The 16,512-nt window shown below is 37.7% G+C and overlaps 1 protein-coding gene and 1 non-coding gene across 2 annotated transcripts in view; one reads left to right on the top strand and one right to left on the bottom strand.

The window, feature by feature from the left end:
* PPP3CA (protein phosphatase 3 catalytic subunit alpha) overlaps positions 1–16,512 on the top strand; it is a 1,090,725-nt gene that overhangs the window by 876,879 nt on the left and 197,334 nt on the right. The gene's annotated exons all lie outside the window — the stretch shown is intronic.
* LOC126029221 (U6 spliceosomal RNA) lies at positions 12,220–12,326 on the bottom strand. The gene has a single exon (XR_007502865.1). It is a non-coding gene; the product is annotated as a U6 spliceosomal RNA (small nuclear RNA).

Raw genomic sequence — 16,512 nt, 5'->3', positions numbered from 1 at the left:
TGATGAAGAACATGGTGAGGACAGAGATGCGACAAGTGAAAAAAATTAAATCAAAAGTCAAAATTATAGAACTGACACAATTCTCCGCAACAGCTCCAGGAACCAAACTCCCTCTGGGACATTCTTAATACTGCTGACACCAATATGCACCAGTTTTGGTATGACATCCTGACAATAAGGAAATGGCAACAACTTGGTCAAAGAGCAGATTGTCTCATCTCAATACCTAACAATAAGATTAAATCAGAAGACACATCAGCCTTTGATATATGCAAAAGCCAAGATAGCTAACTACAAAAGACTGACTGTGACCACCATGACTGGGCAGAACGTATCTTGGGGCCAATAAAAAAGACCCTAGTCTAGGCTTTGGCCTACGATCTGTACAACAACCAAGATCTCTAATTCCAGAGGTCTGACGGAGAAAACTGCAACTGAGCATAACTTCTGGAAACATAATGAAAGACTACATTCTAGGTTTTGTCCTAGGATGGGTGCAAAAACCAAGATCACTAACTACAGAAGACTGATTAAAACAGCAGTGATGGAACAGAACTTCTGGAACTGTAAAGAAAGAGTCTATCCTAGGCTCCATCATATGACATGTGCAAATACTAAGATCACTAGCTACATAGGCCTGATTTTATCATCCACAATGGAGCGGAAAACTTACAGACATCAAAAAAGGACCTAAGGGAGAGTAAAAGAGCAATTATGGAGCCTATAGTTAGACCCATGACAGTATACTTCAAGGGTGGAGAAACCCTGTATCTTTTAGGCCAGTGAAATTCCCTTTCTAATCTCCTCAATTTTTACAGTGCCTATGCAAAGAAAAATAACACAAATTAAATTATTTTTTAGGGGTCAGAGAGATAGCATGGAGGTAAGGCATTTGCCTTGCATGCAAAGAAGGACAGTGGTTTGAATCTCAGAATCCTATATGGCTCCCTGAGCCTGCCAGGAAAGATTTCTGAGTATAAAGCCATGAGTAGGGCCCGGAGAGATAGCACAGCGGCGTTTGCCTTGCAAGCAGCCGATCCAGGACCAAAGGTGATTGGTTCGAATCCCGGTGTCCCATATGGTCCTCCGTGCCTGCCAGGAGCTATTTCTGAGCAGACAGCCAGAAGTGACCCCTGAGCACTGCTGGGTGTGACCCAAAAACCAAAAAAAAAAAAAAAAGCCATGAGTAACCCCTGAGCGCAGCTGGGTGAGACCCCCAAAAATACAAAAAAAAACTTAATTGTTGTTGCTTTTTTTTTCTTTTCTTTGCCTTTTTTTCCCCCCCTATGCTTTGATTCATCTTTATTTCAGGACTGTGGTTAGTGTTTGGTTGTTGTCTTTATTGCTGTGGTTCTTTTCAGGTTTTTGTTTGCTTATTTGTTTGTTTTTGTTTTGTTTTGGGGGGGTTGATTTCTTTTGTATTATTATGTTTTCCTTCCTTTTTCTCTTTTTTTCTTTTCTTTTCTTTTCTTTTTTTTTTTTGCGGGGGTCACACCCAGCAGTGCTCAGGGGTTACTCCTTGCTCTATGCTCAGAAATTGCCCCTGGCAGGCATGGGGGACCATATGGGATGCTGGGATTCGAACCACCGACATCCTGCACACAAGGTGAATGCCTTACCTTCATGCTATCTCTCCGGCCCTGCCCTTTCTTATCTTAAATTGATTTTTATAGTCTCTAGAAGGAATCCTCCTGTTTTATGTTTGTTTGAATTTTTGCTCCCCCTTTTCTCTTTTTCTTTCTTTCTTTCTTTCTTTCTTTCTTTCTTTCTTTCTTTCTTTCTTTCTTTCTTTCTTTCTTTCTTTCTTTCTTTCTTTCTTTCTTTCTTTCTTTCTTTCTTTCTTTCTTTCTTTCTTTCTTTTTCTTTCTTTCTTTCTTTCTTTCTTTCTTTCTTTCTTTCTTTCTTTCTTTCTTTCTTCTTTCTTTTTCTTTTATTATTATTTTTTTTTTTTTGGTCACACCCGGCAGTGCTCAGTGGTTGCTCCTGGCTCTATGCTCAGAAATCAGCCCTGCAGGCACAGGGGACTATATGGGATACCGGGATTCAAACCACCGTCCTACTGAATGAAAGGCAAACGCCCTACCTCCATGATATCTCTCCGGCCTCCCCGCCCTATTTTTTTCTTACCTTCAAACAGAACCACATAACTTGAACCATCTTGTTCTGCTTCACGAATTGAGGGGGGAAATAGTGGAGAACACCAAGACCAAACAGTCATATGAACATTGAGTAGAAATAAAAAATGATCAGACTTATACAGCAAATTCAAAGCCAACTACAACAATATCAATACCTCATCTACAACAAGCTAGATACAGAAGGGACCACTTATACTAGCAGCCAGGGGACAAAGGAGGGGTGATATGGGATGCATGCTGGGAACGGGGGTGGAGGAAGGACAACTTTGGTGGTGAAAATGCCCCCGATTCAATGTCAATATGTACCTAAAATACTACTGTGAATGATTTGTAATCCACTTTGGTCAAAATTAAAATTATTAATAAAAACATCAAATATCTAGCCTGAAAATGATGATGAAGATGAGTGAAAACATGGAGCTGGAGAAATAGTCCTGAGGGTCAGGCACTTGCCTAATTATGCACCTGAAACCAGTTGATCCAGGTTCAGTCACTGACACCACATGTGATCCAGTCACATATATGACCAGCCCTACCAAAACTGATTCCCTAGCTCAGAGCCAGGAATAAGTCCTGAACGCTGCCCCAAAATCAAAATGAATAATAATAGACATAAAATAAGTACATAAAATTATATAAAGTTCTGACTCACTTTGCTCAACACTGTCAAGTTCTCTTAGGGATAGTTTTTTGTATGACAGATGCCAACAACTGTTGGGCAATTTCAAAGTCCCATTGATGGCTGTTATGTCACCTTGTTGTCCTATGCACCCCAGACAAAGCTCTGTAATTAAGAACGTTTCATTAAAATGTTAGTAAACTTTACACTGTATATAGGCAAAAATCACAATAAATTTAATCCCTTAATATTTATTTCACCTAATACCCCTTCTTTTTTATTTTTGCTTTCTTTCAATGAAAAGTTTCAAAATTCTTTGAGAAAAGTATAAAAAAGAATGGGGCCGGTGTGGTGGCACTAGAGGTAAGGAGTCTGCCTTGCCAGCGCTAGTCTAGGACGGACTGCAGTTCGATCCCCTGGCGTCCCATATGGTCCCCCACGCCAGGAGCGACTTCTAAGTGCATAGCCAGGAGTAAGCCCTGAGCATCACCGGGTGTGGCCCAAAAACCATAAAAAAAAAGAAGAAAAAAGAAGAAAAGCTTATGCTTACTATCTTGAACTTAGAAATATAATTCATTGTTTTATAATATTATAGGATATATTTTAAGTAATTAAACATGAGAGAATTAGAGAGACTATTTATGTTTCTTTCCTGTTCTATCCCAATGTTAAAGAACCAGTAACAGTCTTATTCTAGACTGTTTTTCGTATTATTAAATTTGGTCCTTCAATTGGAATTTTAAAAAGTTTGTTTCTTATAAAATAAATTATTATGCTATATTTTTTCTGTTAAGAATAAACATTGTGATAATACAGCGGGTAGGGAATTTTTTTTTTTTTGCAGGTGGCCTACCCGCCAAGTTTAATCCCCGGCATGCCTTGTGGTCCCCATATTCTGCCAGATGTGATTTCTGAATACAGAGCCAGGAGTACCCTTGAGTGCTGCCAGGTATGGCTGCAAAACAAAACAAAACAAAAAAAGAAAAGAAGAAGCACTGTTCAAGGATGAAATTGAAGTTTCTCATTTCTAGTAAGCTATGTTTACAATAGAATAACATTTTTTTTACTTAGATCTATTTAAAGGACATATTAACTCATGTATTAGGGTAGAAATACTAAACTCAAATTGTAAGTTTGTTTCTTCGAATATTAAATTTCTGAATCAATTAATCTTTTAGAAACAGGCTAAGAAATCAATCATTTTGTTATTAGCATGATCTGAGTGGCTCAAGGAAAGTTATACATGATATTTAAAATGAGGACTTTATTTTAGTATTTCTTTGAGTCCAAAAATAAGTAACGCACAAAGAAAGGTAGTCACATCAAATGACAACCTGAAAAGAGAAACTCCTTTCATTCCAGACAAAAATTTGCTGGCTCCACAAGACGAGGGCATGTTCTGGCTCCAGCATAAATAGCTACAGGCAAGAGTCTGAATGACAGATACTAAAAGATATGGTAGGAAAAAGTAGAAACATGGTGAATAATTCTTTCATTGAAAATTTAGAGTTATGTATAGATTCAGAAAACATAGATGCACTGGTAATGCCTTCTCAAACAGTGATTTTTCTCTAATTTTATTGCCTTTTTTCCTCTGGTTTTATTTTTTTCCTCTTAATAAGTAACTCCTTGTCTGAGCAACCCTGAAATGTGTTCTTCCTCCAGATCTTTCAAAATTAAGATCAAGAGAAAGGGAACAGATTCTTCAATGTTTGGGGCTTTCATAGTGATTTAATTGGAAGCACAAAAAGAACAAAGAATTAGTTTAATCATATAATCCCAATGTCCTTCCCTTATTAAAAATTGTGTAATATAGAATAAGATATATTTGAGAAAGAATGATATTTTTTCAAATGATATTCTGAGAAAGAAATGATGTTAGAACATTTGAACTATAAATTTGGTCACCATTAACTGAGCAAATTTGGGGGATTCTGTGAACCAAAGGTGGAAAAATAAACATGTGAGATTAACATTATTTGATACTTTTGTTGTTCAGTTGTATATTTGATTATAGTATGCAATTATATTACATATTATTAGTATTTAGTCTTATGGTGATCAGTCTTAGGTGTGACAAAAGTGAAAAATGTTTAGAGAAACCAAATCAAATTATCTTCTTTTTCAACCTTAGCCATATGTATCCAAAGATATTCTTAAACTAAATATAGAATCTATATATATGAAAAATTTCTATAGAAAAATGTACAAAGGGACAGACAGCTTGGCAAGTAAGGGACTTGCCTTGCATGCATTTGGGCAGGGTTCTATTCTTAGCAAAATATATGGTCCCCAGGACACTCTGGGAGTGATTTTTTGAGTGCAAAACCAGGAATAAGTCCTAAGAACCACTGGTGTGGTTCCCAAATAAAAGCAAACGAAAGGTGATGTATATGAAGACATCCAAGAAATATATAAGTTTAGCTAGAGAGTTGATTGTGGAGAGTGGCAAAAGAGATGATTTAATTTGAATAGCTCAAAGGCAGTTTGCTGATAAGGGTCCTGAATTCACTCTCTCAACAATTCTCTGAATTCTCTCACAAACGAAGGCAATTTAGAGACTTTGCCCTAGCTTCCTCTCCCCTTCACACACCCCTTTTGAGATGTAAAGACCCACTTAGGCTTGGTTAACATTAGATAGGTACTTTTGTCTGTTAAGGTCATCTGCCCTTCCTCCCTTGTTGACTGACATTGTACAATAAATATTTTAAGGACAGTCAGTTCTCAGTTCAAGAAACTGGGAGCTTTCTGGCTCCATGCTTTGCTACATTATGTCTGTCACGTTTTCTTAATCTGGTGTCTGCTACTCCAGACCTGTTCACCTGGGACTGTACTCCGGCAAAAAGGCAGACACAATAAAGTTAAAAGAAGTTTATTGAGAATTAATTTTTTGTTTAGAACATTTGTTTTACAGGAGTGCTTACCCGCCCCCCTCCTTGGTTTGGCTTGGCTTTTCTGTTTCCCAAAAGTATTCAGAGGGCCTGGGTTCCTTCTGATAACTATTCAGCCAATTGGGCTAGAACAGTGGTGGCAACCTTTTTTTTCAACTGAGCTAAATCTTACCAAAACAAAGATTGAAATTTATTTTGAGAGCCACATTTTTAAAACCGAAAATACATAGGATGGTACACTGTTTTTAGTTTTAATAAGTTTTTATTGAGAATATTCTGCATGCAAGTATAGACATAGGTTAGGAGGATACAAATAACACAACTAATAAAACAAAAACTTTAGAATGATATTATTTATTGATAATGTTAAATTCTGTAAAATTTGCCTTACAATGTAGAGAAAATTGCATCCTGACAATGACTGACAAAGTCACAAACTCTAATGCAAACATTAGCCTTGGTTCTGATCAGAGCTTGTAAGGCTCAGTAGTCCAGATGCTGCTCTGATGCAGAGAAATGAAGAGACAGTCACTCAGGCAAAAGCTCAAGTGAGTTCTTTGTTCTGGATGGCCAGGGTCCAGTGCCCATCCACAACCGAACAGAGGCAAAGGACCACGTGGCTTTTTTTGTTCATCCTTATATACCATAAGAGGGGAAGAGAGAGTAGGGATGATTTCCTTATAAGGGCATAACATCTGCTAAGACATTCTGAGGTAGGACAAGGTATCACATGAGCTTAGGGTTGGTATAAACTTCCTTTTTAGGACATAAAGGGTTAAATACAAAAAGCAGGTATAAGCATAGAAAATTATAGAATTCTGGTTACAAAACCTGACCTTTAAGTTCCATGAGCTACAGCAGTGGGGGCTGGTGTAACTAGTTGTTGATTTCCCTTTTCAATCCTCACTTCTTGTAGTAAGGCTTCTAATCCTAGAAGCCATTGTGATAGGGGGCCTCTATCTCATGATATTGCTGGTCAGAATTGCCTGCATGAGCTAATTCTTGGTACTGTTGGTGTAATACATGAGCTTGACTTCCACAACCTGAGCCCGAATGAATGTAGTGAGGCAATCACATGAGGCAATTATGCATGGCCTGATGCTACCAGGAGTAGGAGGCCCAAAAGGGGCCCCAGAAGGGGTATCAGATAGGGGAGAATCCCACCCCATAAAGACCATAAGGGGCCGTCTAATAGCTCCTTTTTTTTTTTTTTTTTTTTTTTTGGCCAGCTCTTCTTGATGGTGTCTGATTCTGTCTCACACTACTCCCGATTTGTTAGTATAGAAACAGCATTCTTTTTGCAAGGCCACACAAAGCCCTTCTTTCTCTGCCAAGATTAAATCTAACCCTCGCCTGTTTTTTAATACCACTTCAACCAAGGAGTCGAGCTGGTTCTTCAGATCACTAATAGATTTATATTAATAGATTTATATACCATCTCCACATCTGAAATTAACTGTTGCAAGAGCCTGTTATGCCTGTCTATTGATATTGCTAGCCCTGTTCCCCCAGTCACCAATCCACCTGCTACCCTGAGCCCTACAAGTAGGGGCAAAAACACCACGGCTCGCCGAGACCAACGAGTGCCCCCTATGAGATCTATGCTAGGCAGAGGGATGGGTTCTGTCCCCTATGATGTTCATGTTGGGAAGTACTAATTCTGGGGCACAAATTCCAGTCCAGTTTTGGGGTAAAAGCCAAATTTCCCCCACATGTCCATACCCGTCCAGGAGGTAAGCACCCTGGGCTCGGGGGGGGGGGGGGGCAGGTAGGATTTCCTAGCACTGAGCGGCTCCTACCTGGCCCAGGTTTACAGATTCGGTGCCATTATGCAAATAGCAAACAGAAAATTCAAAGCTAAAAGGGACTACCTTAAAGGGTTTGACATAAGTACAACTAAAAGAAGCAGAGGTTAGATTACCTAGTCGGACAGGAACAGCCAGAGGCCAATTTTCCCCCATCCTCATACAAAGCCAACAATCAGCAGCTAAAGAAGGGTTAGAGAAATTAAGTTTGTGAGTTATTTCTAAAATGTCCTGAGTATTTGGATCTAACTTGTCAGCAGGCATTCAGGGTCGGAGGGAGGAATGCCAGGGCCACTTAGGCATTAGGGTCTCCACCTCCTTTGTAGCCCAGTCTATGGCCTCCTTCTCTCTTTCCTGGTCTGTCAGCCCCCTCCCCCCAGAAAACTGAAAACACAAAAAGAACTTGAAGACCCTTGAAAGTTCTGTTACAGGAGGAAAAGAAACTGCTAGATAAGAAGAGTCCTGTTGGTGCGGAACAACTCTGTAACTATGATGATAGATATAGTGAATCTTACACACATACAGAGGTGTTAAGATATAACTTTGAAATTCTCTAATGTAGTAAATCAATGATAAGTTAAATTTTAAAACAAAATGAGGGGTCCAGAATTTTTTAATTTTTAAAATTAAAAATTATGTTGAGAAATTATTTCTTAGGAAGTATATTCACAATTCTCTGGCACTACATATATACCCAAGCACAGTCCAGGATCAGAGTGAGAAATAGTTTCTGAACATGGGCTGCGGTAGCCCATCCTCTCTCCCAAAGTATTCAAAATTACTATATGCTCAAATAATATGCTAAAAAATATTGCTATATTAGAAAAAACTCTGGATATAAAATTTATATGTGTAGGGGCTGGAGAGATTGTCCCTATTGTTTTGTGAATTTGATTTCTTTTCCAGATTCATTTGATCAGGTTGGAGCTAACTAGAACATTCGTTAATTTAAGAATAAATTGATTATGTTATAACTACATCAACAAAGTTTTTTTAGATTATACAGTACATTTTATTAAAATTTATTTTGCCAGAAGTTTAGTGCTATCTTTCTCTTCTGTATCAAGTATGCAAATTTTTCTTGATTTTTATAATGTGTATTTAGATGAGATAATGTCGTCACGATACTGTTAGTGCTTATTCATTATGTATAGTTGTCCTCCTTCAACCATCACGCTCTCTCTCTCCACTGCTTCATAGTCTTGTTTGGTTTTATAACCAAGGTCTGAGGTTTGCCAATATATTCTATTCATTTAGTCTGCTTCATTTCTTTATGTACCACATATGTGTAAAGCCTCTGTTTGTCTACCTCTTATTTATTTCCTTGAAAGTGATGTTGTCTAGCTCTTCCCACATTTCATCTTTTCTTGTAGGTTAGTAATATGCCACTGTGTGCCCCTTCTTTCTCTATTATTTGTCATTTGACATTTGGGTTGTTTCCTTATCTTGACTACTGTGCAGAGTTGTAATAAACATAGCTGTTCACAATTTTTTGAGTTCATACTTCTGTGATTTTGAAAAAAGAGTGGAATTTCTGGGTAATATGAAAATTCTGTTATTCATTATTTTGTTTTGTTTTGTTTTTGAGTTGCACCAGGCAGCGCTCAGGAGTTACTCCTGACTCTATGCTCAGAAATCGCTCCTGGCAGGCTTGGGAGACCATATGGGATTCCGGGATTTGAACCACCAACCTTCTGCATGCAAGACAAATGCCTTATCTCCATGCTATCTTTCTGGCCCCTATTATTAATTTTTGAGACATCTCCATGCCATTTATAAAGAACCTACTTTAATAAGAGGAAATATATGCTTACTATACATCTTGAGAAAGGACTAGTAAATATACAAAGAATTCACCAATTTTAGAAACAATAAAAACAATTCCATAAAAATTGAGGAGAGGATACTTCAACATATACATGCAGCAAGCATATGAAAAAGTGTTCACCATTGTGGATGATGCCGGTGCTGTTGGATCCTGGGCGAGTTCAGGACTAGATAGTTTAGCATGGGGTGGACAGCAGAGATTAAGCGCTTTTGGATTCAAACCATCTGAGAGCCACTTTGGGGAGATTACTCAGTTTATTTTAGGGGAAAGTGGGATACTTATAATGTGCTTTAGCCAATCAGGTTTGAGCAAAGTAGGTTGTGAGCTCTGTGTATTTAGGGAAAAATCAGGGTGTGAGCTCTGTGTGTTTAAGAAAAGCAAGTTGTGAGCAGTGTGAGCTGTGTTTAGGGCATTAGAAGAAAGCAGGGGTGTGCTCTGTGTCTTTGACTTCATATCAGGAAAATGCAAACCAAAAATGCAATGACTTTGCTTTACACCAATGAGAATAAACAGTATTAAAGCAACTGGAAACAATGTTGGTTGGGCGACAGTGGAAAAGAACCCTCTTTATTCAATGTTGCTGAGAATATTGTATAGTGCAAAACTATTATGGTGCAGAGGGGCAAAGAGACTGTACAGATAGGGCACATGTCTTGTATGTGGCTGTCCCAGGTTTGATCCCTGGCATAATATATGATTTCCTGAGCATTACTAGGAGTGATTCCTAGCCACAGTAGTGAGTCCTTAGCTCCATAAAATTTCCTAAAAAAAAAAAAATAATAATTTTGCTGCTGTACTAAGGTTAATGTTTGATTGAATAAGTGGAAGAAGATATATACAATCAAGGAAGTGAAACTTCTAGAGGCCATTTTGGAATTTTTCTATTCAACAAAGAGACCTCACCAGAATCTTTAATAGGTATCCCATATTCCATGGACGAAGTTGTTAAAAAGTAGGAAAGTAGAGTCATTTCTTATAAAGAGATTTCTACTTCTCTTACATATAGTGCAGCCACTTCTTTGTAAATAATGCTCAGAAGTAGAGTAAGCAACTGTACTTATATTTATAAAAGTTGAGGGTCCTATCATAAGATAATTAAATTTTTAATCTTAATAAAATATTTTATTACATGATATTCAGATTATCAGCAAAAAATAAACCAAACATTGATGTGGTATCTTATAACAAGGAATACAATGTACATTAATATTTAATAGTCACATTTTGTTGAGTGGAAATTTTTGAGAGTAGTCCTCATAAAAGTGTGGGTAAACAACATGAGGGAACTCTAAATTGTAATTATCTTTACAATTTCACAGTATGACAGTAATCTCACCATATATAGCTACAAGTACAAAATGATCATATTTGTAAAAATATAGTGAGGAACACCTATGAAAATTGAAAATAAATTCTTAGTCATGGATATGATACACTGAATTGTTAGCTCCAGACTTGAAATCTATCCCACAAGGAGTAGAGGACACGACAGTAAAGCAAAAAAACAAAGAAGTTTATTCCAGCATGCAGGGGCTTCACCTCTCACAGATGATGCCCTGGGCCCAACTTATTTTCTTACTTTTCCTGTTTAGAGAATTTTAGAATGGGCTAGGTGACTATTGCAGGAATTGGCTACACATTACATCATTATTATAGGATACTAGATGATTGGCCAGACCTAATAAAGACTTTTATGGCTGTTACAAGGAGGATGTAAATAGAATGTTGGGTTGAGGTAGGAATTTGGGTGCCCACTAGATACATTTATTGCCTGCTGTTCTTTTGGGTGGCCACAGGTCCTGGGTGCAATTAGACTGTTCCCTGCACTTCTTAGTTTATGACCATTATGGTATGTGCCCTTAAGTTTCTGGAACTGTCTGTCTTTCTGGACCTAGTCCCTATCTTCTACAGCTTAAGCCTCTCATGGCAGTCCTTATGTAAAAGTGACACAGCAGTTAAATCTAAACTTACATTCTAATATTCTCTTCTAACAGAATTAGTAGTAGTGTGAGCCCTGTCTCCCTCAAATATTTAGGCAGAACAAGACACATATTTTGGCAGACTCATGCCTCATAAAGTCTTGGTAAATATTATTCTCTCATTCTGGGCAACCTTGATTATTGCTACTACAACTTCAGCAGTGCCTTTCAACTCTTGATGGAAACTCAGAAGTTTTTATGCTGAAGTCCAAAGCAGCTTAAAGTTAGACATTTAGGACTGAAGAAATAGTTTAGTGGGTGGAAACTTCCCTTGCTTTGCCTAAATACAGTTGGGTGTGGCCAAAAAAAAAAGTGAGAGACGAGAAAATCATGTGTGTGTACATGGCAAAGCCTCCCAGATCCTCTCTCCAGAAGACAACTCTGTAAATTATTTCCCATTGAGTTGAAATTCAGATTCAATTTCTGATGTCTCAGAGACTGTCATGAGTAATCCCTGGGTACAGAGAGAAGAGCAAGCACTGAACACCTCTGAATGTGACCCCAAAAATGGAAAAAAATAATCTCATTCATGTATATTTTAAATTCACAGAATATTCAGATTTAATCCAAAGGTAGTGGAAGGTACTACAATGGACTTAACGGCATCTGCTATATTCTCTGTGTTAACAAATCCTGAGACCTGGAAGGCACCAAGGTGATAAAGGCCCTAATTGCCTAAGTAAGGATTTTTTTTCAAAGCTGTGTGCTATTACAGGAACTTTTTCTAAGCAGTCTGTACTCACAGAGAGGATGTTTGAAAAAAAAAAATAGCACGTGTAAGAAAAGAGGCTTGAAAAATAACCTGTATTTACAGACATTAGGGTCCTGAGAAAAACCTTGTTTGCCTGTCCATGAAGCATTTGGGAAATAAAGGGATGTAGCATAAATATTAATTGAAACATATATTCAGCTGATATTCTAAGATTACTCAGATTTAATACTTACATGGATTCTATTTTTTTAATATGGAACACTTCATGAATTTGCGTGCTATCCTTGCCCAGGAGCCATGCTAATCTTCTTTGTATTGTTCCAATTTTAGTATATGTGTTGGTGAAGCGAGCCCAAATTCAAATATTTTCATCTAATAATTATTACTCAATTTTCTTTGAGCCTCTCCTAAAAATTACTCAGATATATAAATATACCTTATGAGTAATGTTATAAGAAACATTTGTGTCAATTTAAGTTCCTTTTTTTTTTTTTTTCGTTTGTTTGGGTTTTTTTTGTTTTTTGTTTTTTATTTTTGGGTCACACCCGGCAGTGCTCACAGGTTACTCCTGGCTCTATGCTCAGATATAGCTCCTGGCAGGCTCAGGGGACCACATGGGATGTCAGGATTTGAACAACCGACCTTCTGCATGCAAGGCAAACACCTTACCTCCATACTATCTCTCCGGCTCCGATTTAAGTATTTTTATTTAGTTTTACAGAATAATTACTCACCCTCTAGTCTAACTTTGCTCTTAACCTACATGCAACCATAGTAAGAGTTAACATTTCAGGCCCAGTTCAGTATGCAGAAAACCAAAATCATTCTGAATGGACCTTCCTACTGAGAAACTACTGATGGCAAGAATGGCCTCCAAAGTGAAACTATTCTGAGTCAGAAACATGCCTTGAACAGTTTGCCCCTAGGCCTCTTTTGGGAATTAGTCTTATGATCTGTTAAGAATTTGAGAATAAGTATTCCACCTTGTGTCTTGAATGAAACAGAGCATGAACTCAACTTGACTCCTTGACCTCTGTTACCCATTAGCCAGTCCAGTACACACCTTTGAAGGGACCCCAGAAGATTTTCTTATGGTCTGTGACAGGCAACCAACTTCATGTTATCATATGACAAGCCAAATCTAACCAAAAATTATTTTTCTGTAACACTCATATTAAATGTGTTTTGTTTTTAATTTCTGAAAAAGATCAAATATTTTATGACTTGTGAAATTTTCATGACTCATTTTTATGTTCATAAATAAATTTATTTCAATATCGCCTAAATCTGGTTTTAGATTGCAATGACAGGATTGAATGATTGCACCCAAGAGGGTCTGGCCCACAAGATGACAATATTTGTCCTTTGCAGCAAGCATTTATCAACTGTTTATTTGTATAATGCATCGAAGGGAGCTAAGTTTATAGTAAAGTCGTTTCTCATTTATGGGGAGGAAAAAAAGTGCAGTATTTTTCCAGGGTAGGTCAACAGTAGAAAGCAAGAGTTTGAACATATTCAAGAAATTTTCTTGCTAGATTGTTAGATATACCTTCCAGATATTTCTGCTGTAAATGACTATCCACCCTGGACACAGTCCGAGAAACAATGTCTTCTGATGTCTCTACTTTGAGGCCATCTTTATTGAACTATTTTCTGTTACATGTTGCTTATACTTCCTAGCCAGAGTAGACTCCAGATGTTCCTCATTTCCCTTGTATGCTGGAGAAGGTGAAAAAGCTTCTGCAGGATTTTTTCTTTCAGTACCACAGCCTTAAAATTTAATTTACACATCTGAAGTCTGAAATGGAAGGATCTTTCATAGAGCAAATTCTCAGAACTTTCATGACTTTTGATTTTGAATTATAATGGTTTCATTTTTATGTCAAATAATACAATTTGGCAATCTCCCCTATATATTAAACACTATGATAGGTTTTAGATATTTTTTTCCTGTTAAAGAAATTTTGTTGATCTTCACCTAGGAAGCAAAAACTAAAATATTCATAGTCAAAAAAAATCTTCACATAGTCCTTAAAGGGGCAGAGGAATGTTTTAAACATTTATTTAATTTTCTGTTTTGTTTTGGGGCCACACCTGACAGTGCTCAGGGTTTATTTTTGAATCTGTGGTCAGTGAGAACTTCTGGGGTTCCAGGAACCATATGTGGTACTGGAGATCAAATAGAGCCTAGCCACAAGGCAATTGCCCAACATGCCCCATTTCCTCTACAGCCCCAGAATGTAACTATTAAATTAAAATATCTTTCAATTTTAATATAACTTAAACATAGTTGAAATTTTAATGTAAATTGAAATTGTGTTCCAAGGATCAAGAAGATTAGAAAGTCTAGGACTAAGGTCAATAATTTAACTACTCCAATTGCTCTTGATTCTTGTTTCTAACTCTGTACCAAACTGATTTTAAATAAAGCTTCTGTAGTCAAAAGGCAATACTCTGAGAATGGCTCAGAAATAGCTAATAGCTGAAAGAAATAAGTCAGAATTAAGTACAATAGTTTGACTTGTTCTAATTTTTGTACTAGATAGTTTTTGGCTTCAATTCTTAAATGCTGGCATTACAGGAATCTGATATAAGACGGATGGTGCAGTCATACCATAGATTCGTGTGTGAAAATAAAACTAGAACAAGGGAGAGATAGCACAGCGGTAGGGCATTTGCCTTGCACACAGCCAACCCAGGAAGGACAGTGGTTCGAATTCCAGCATCTCATAGAGCCCCCCGAGCCTGCCAGGAGCGATTTCTGAGTGCAGAGCCAGTCAAGCAGGGCTTGACCAAAAACAAAACGAACAAACAAAACAAAACAAAAAACTAGAACAAATTTCCTCATTTAAGTTTTTATTCCTGGTGCCAGAGATAGTACAGAAGTTAAGAAAAATTTCCCTCATTTAAGTTTTTATTCCTGGTGCCAAAGAAATAGTACAGAAGATAAGAAACATTCGTTTATGGGCTGGAGAGAGAGTACAGCAGGTAGGTGTCTGTATTGACTCTGTGACCATGTTTAGTAATCAGCACTGCATGTAGTACCTGAGTCCTGCCAGAAGCAAGCACTGAGTCCAGAGCAGGAGTAAGCCCTGAGAACTGTTGGGTAATCCAAAAAAACAAACAAAAAAGTGACCCTTGCTTTATCTGCAGCTGACCCTGATTCAATCCTTGGCATTGCATATGATCCCCAGAGTACTATCGGAGATGATTTTTGAGCACAGAACTAGAAGTAATCTCTGAATACTACTGGGTATGGTCCAAGTAGTCCCTCCTACTTATTTTTGTTTGGGGACCATATGTGAAGGTGCACAGGATTACTCCTGCCTTTGTGCTCAGAAATTTCTCCTGGCAGTGATTGGGAAACCACATAGATGCCTGGAATTAATCTCAGATTTATTTCATTCAAGGCAAAAGCCCTACTTACTCTATTATGATGCCAGCCCCTTATTTTTAATTTCTGTTGATCTATTATATTTAATACTTTTTATGAATAATGGATACATCAATTCTTCTGGCACTCGAGGTCCCAACACCATGAGGGAGACAACAAAAATCTACAAGTAAAAATATAGATTTAGTATAACCATAAACATTAGCTGGGCAATGGGCTTAGTTATGTTGAAGTCCTAGGAAAATGACTTAAAAATAATGAGGTCTGAGAAGGATAGTGGTATGAAAGGAACATGCTGCTAGGAGATAGCTTGACTAACTCATAAATGCCTAGTTTCCTATAAGCAGAGGGAGAAGAGCAAAGAATAGAAGATTAGCACAACACATACATAGTTATGTAACTGTGAAATATTTCATTTATTTAAAAATAAAAAATATAAGGGACTAGAGCAATAGTGGGTAGGGTTCATTCTTTGCTGACCTAGGTGGCTGACCTAGGTTCAATTCCCAGCGTCTCAAATGGCCCTCTAAGCGCGTCAGAGGTGATTCTTGAGTGCAGAAGCAGGGGTCTCAAACTCAATTTACCTGCGGGCCGCAGGAGGCAAAGTCGCGGTGATCCTTGAGTGCAAAGTCAGTAGTAAGCCTTGAACGTTGGAGGGTGTGACCCAAACAACTAAAACAAAACAAAACAAAAAAGATTCCTGTAGGGCAGGGCTACAAAATGTTGTATGGAGGGCCGTTTGCGGCCCGTGGGCCGAGAGTTTGTAGATCACATCCCTGAGAAATTTTGAATGTGACCCCCCAAAATATTGAGAAATATTTAAAAGAGCTTATTCAAAAAAAGAGGAAAAAAACATAGAAAATACCGTATGCCTGGTCAGTTCTCAACAAATGTTAGTGATTATAGCCCAAGAGATGCTTGAAATCTCTGGTTTGAGCTAGAATAAAGGGCAATATGTGAGTGGGTAAAGAATAAATTTGGTGTGACTTGAATTCATATCTAAGTGTTAAAGAATATTTCTGTAACTTGGAATGGATATGATGAGAGGATTGAACCCAGACCCTTTCGGATCTGATCTGTGGGTCAATATAAGAATTTGCCAGAAGAGTGAAATGACTTTGGCAGAGCAAAATCATTTTATTGACG

This window comes from Suncus etruscus, chromosome 14 (assembly GCF_024139225.1).
Source record: "Suncus etruscus isolate mSunEtr1 chromosome 14, mSunEtr1.pri.cur, whole genome shotgun sequence".
In the NCBI taxonomy this organism is placed as follows: Eukaryota; Metazoa; Chordata; class Mammalia; order Eulipotyphla; family Soricidae; genus Suncus; species Suncus etruscus.
Note: the sequence above shows the minus strand (reverse complement) of the source record. Positions and strands in the feature narration are given on the sequence as shown.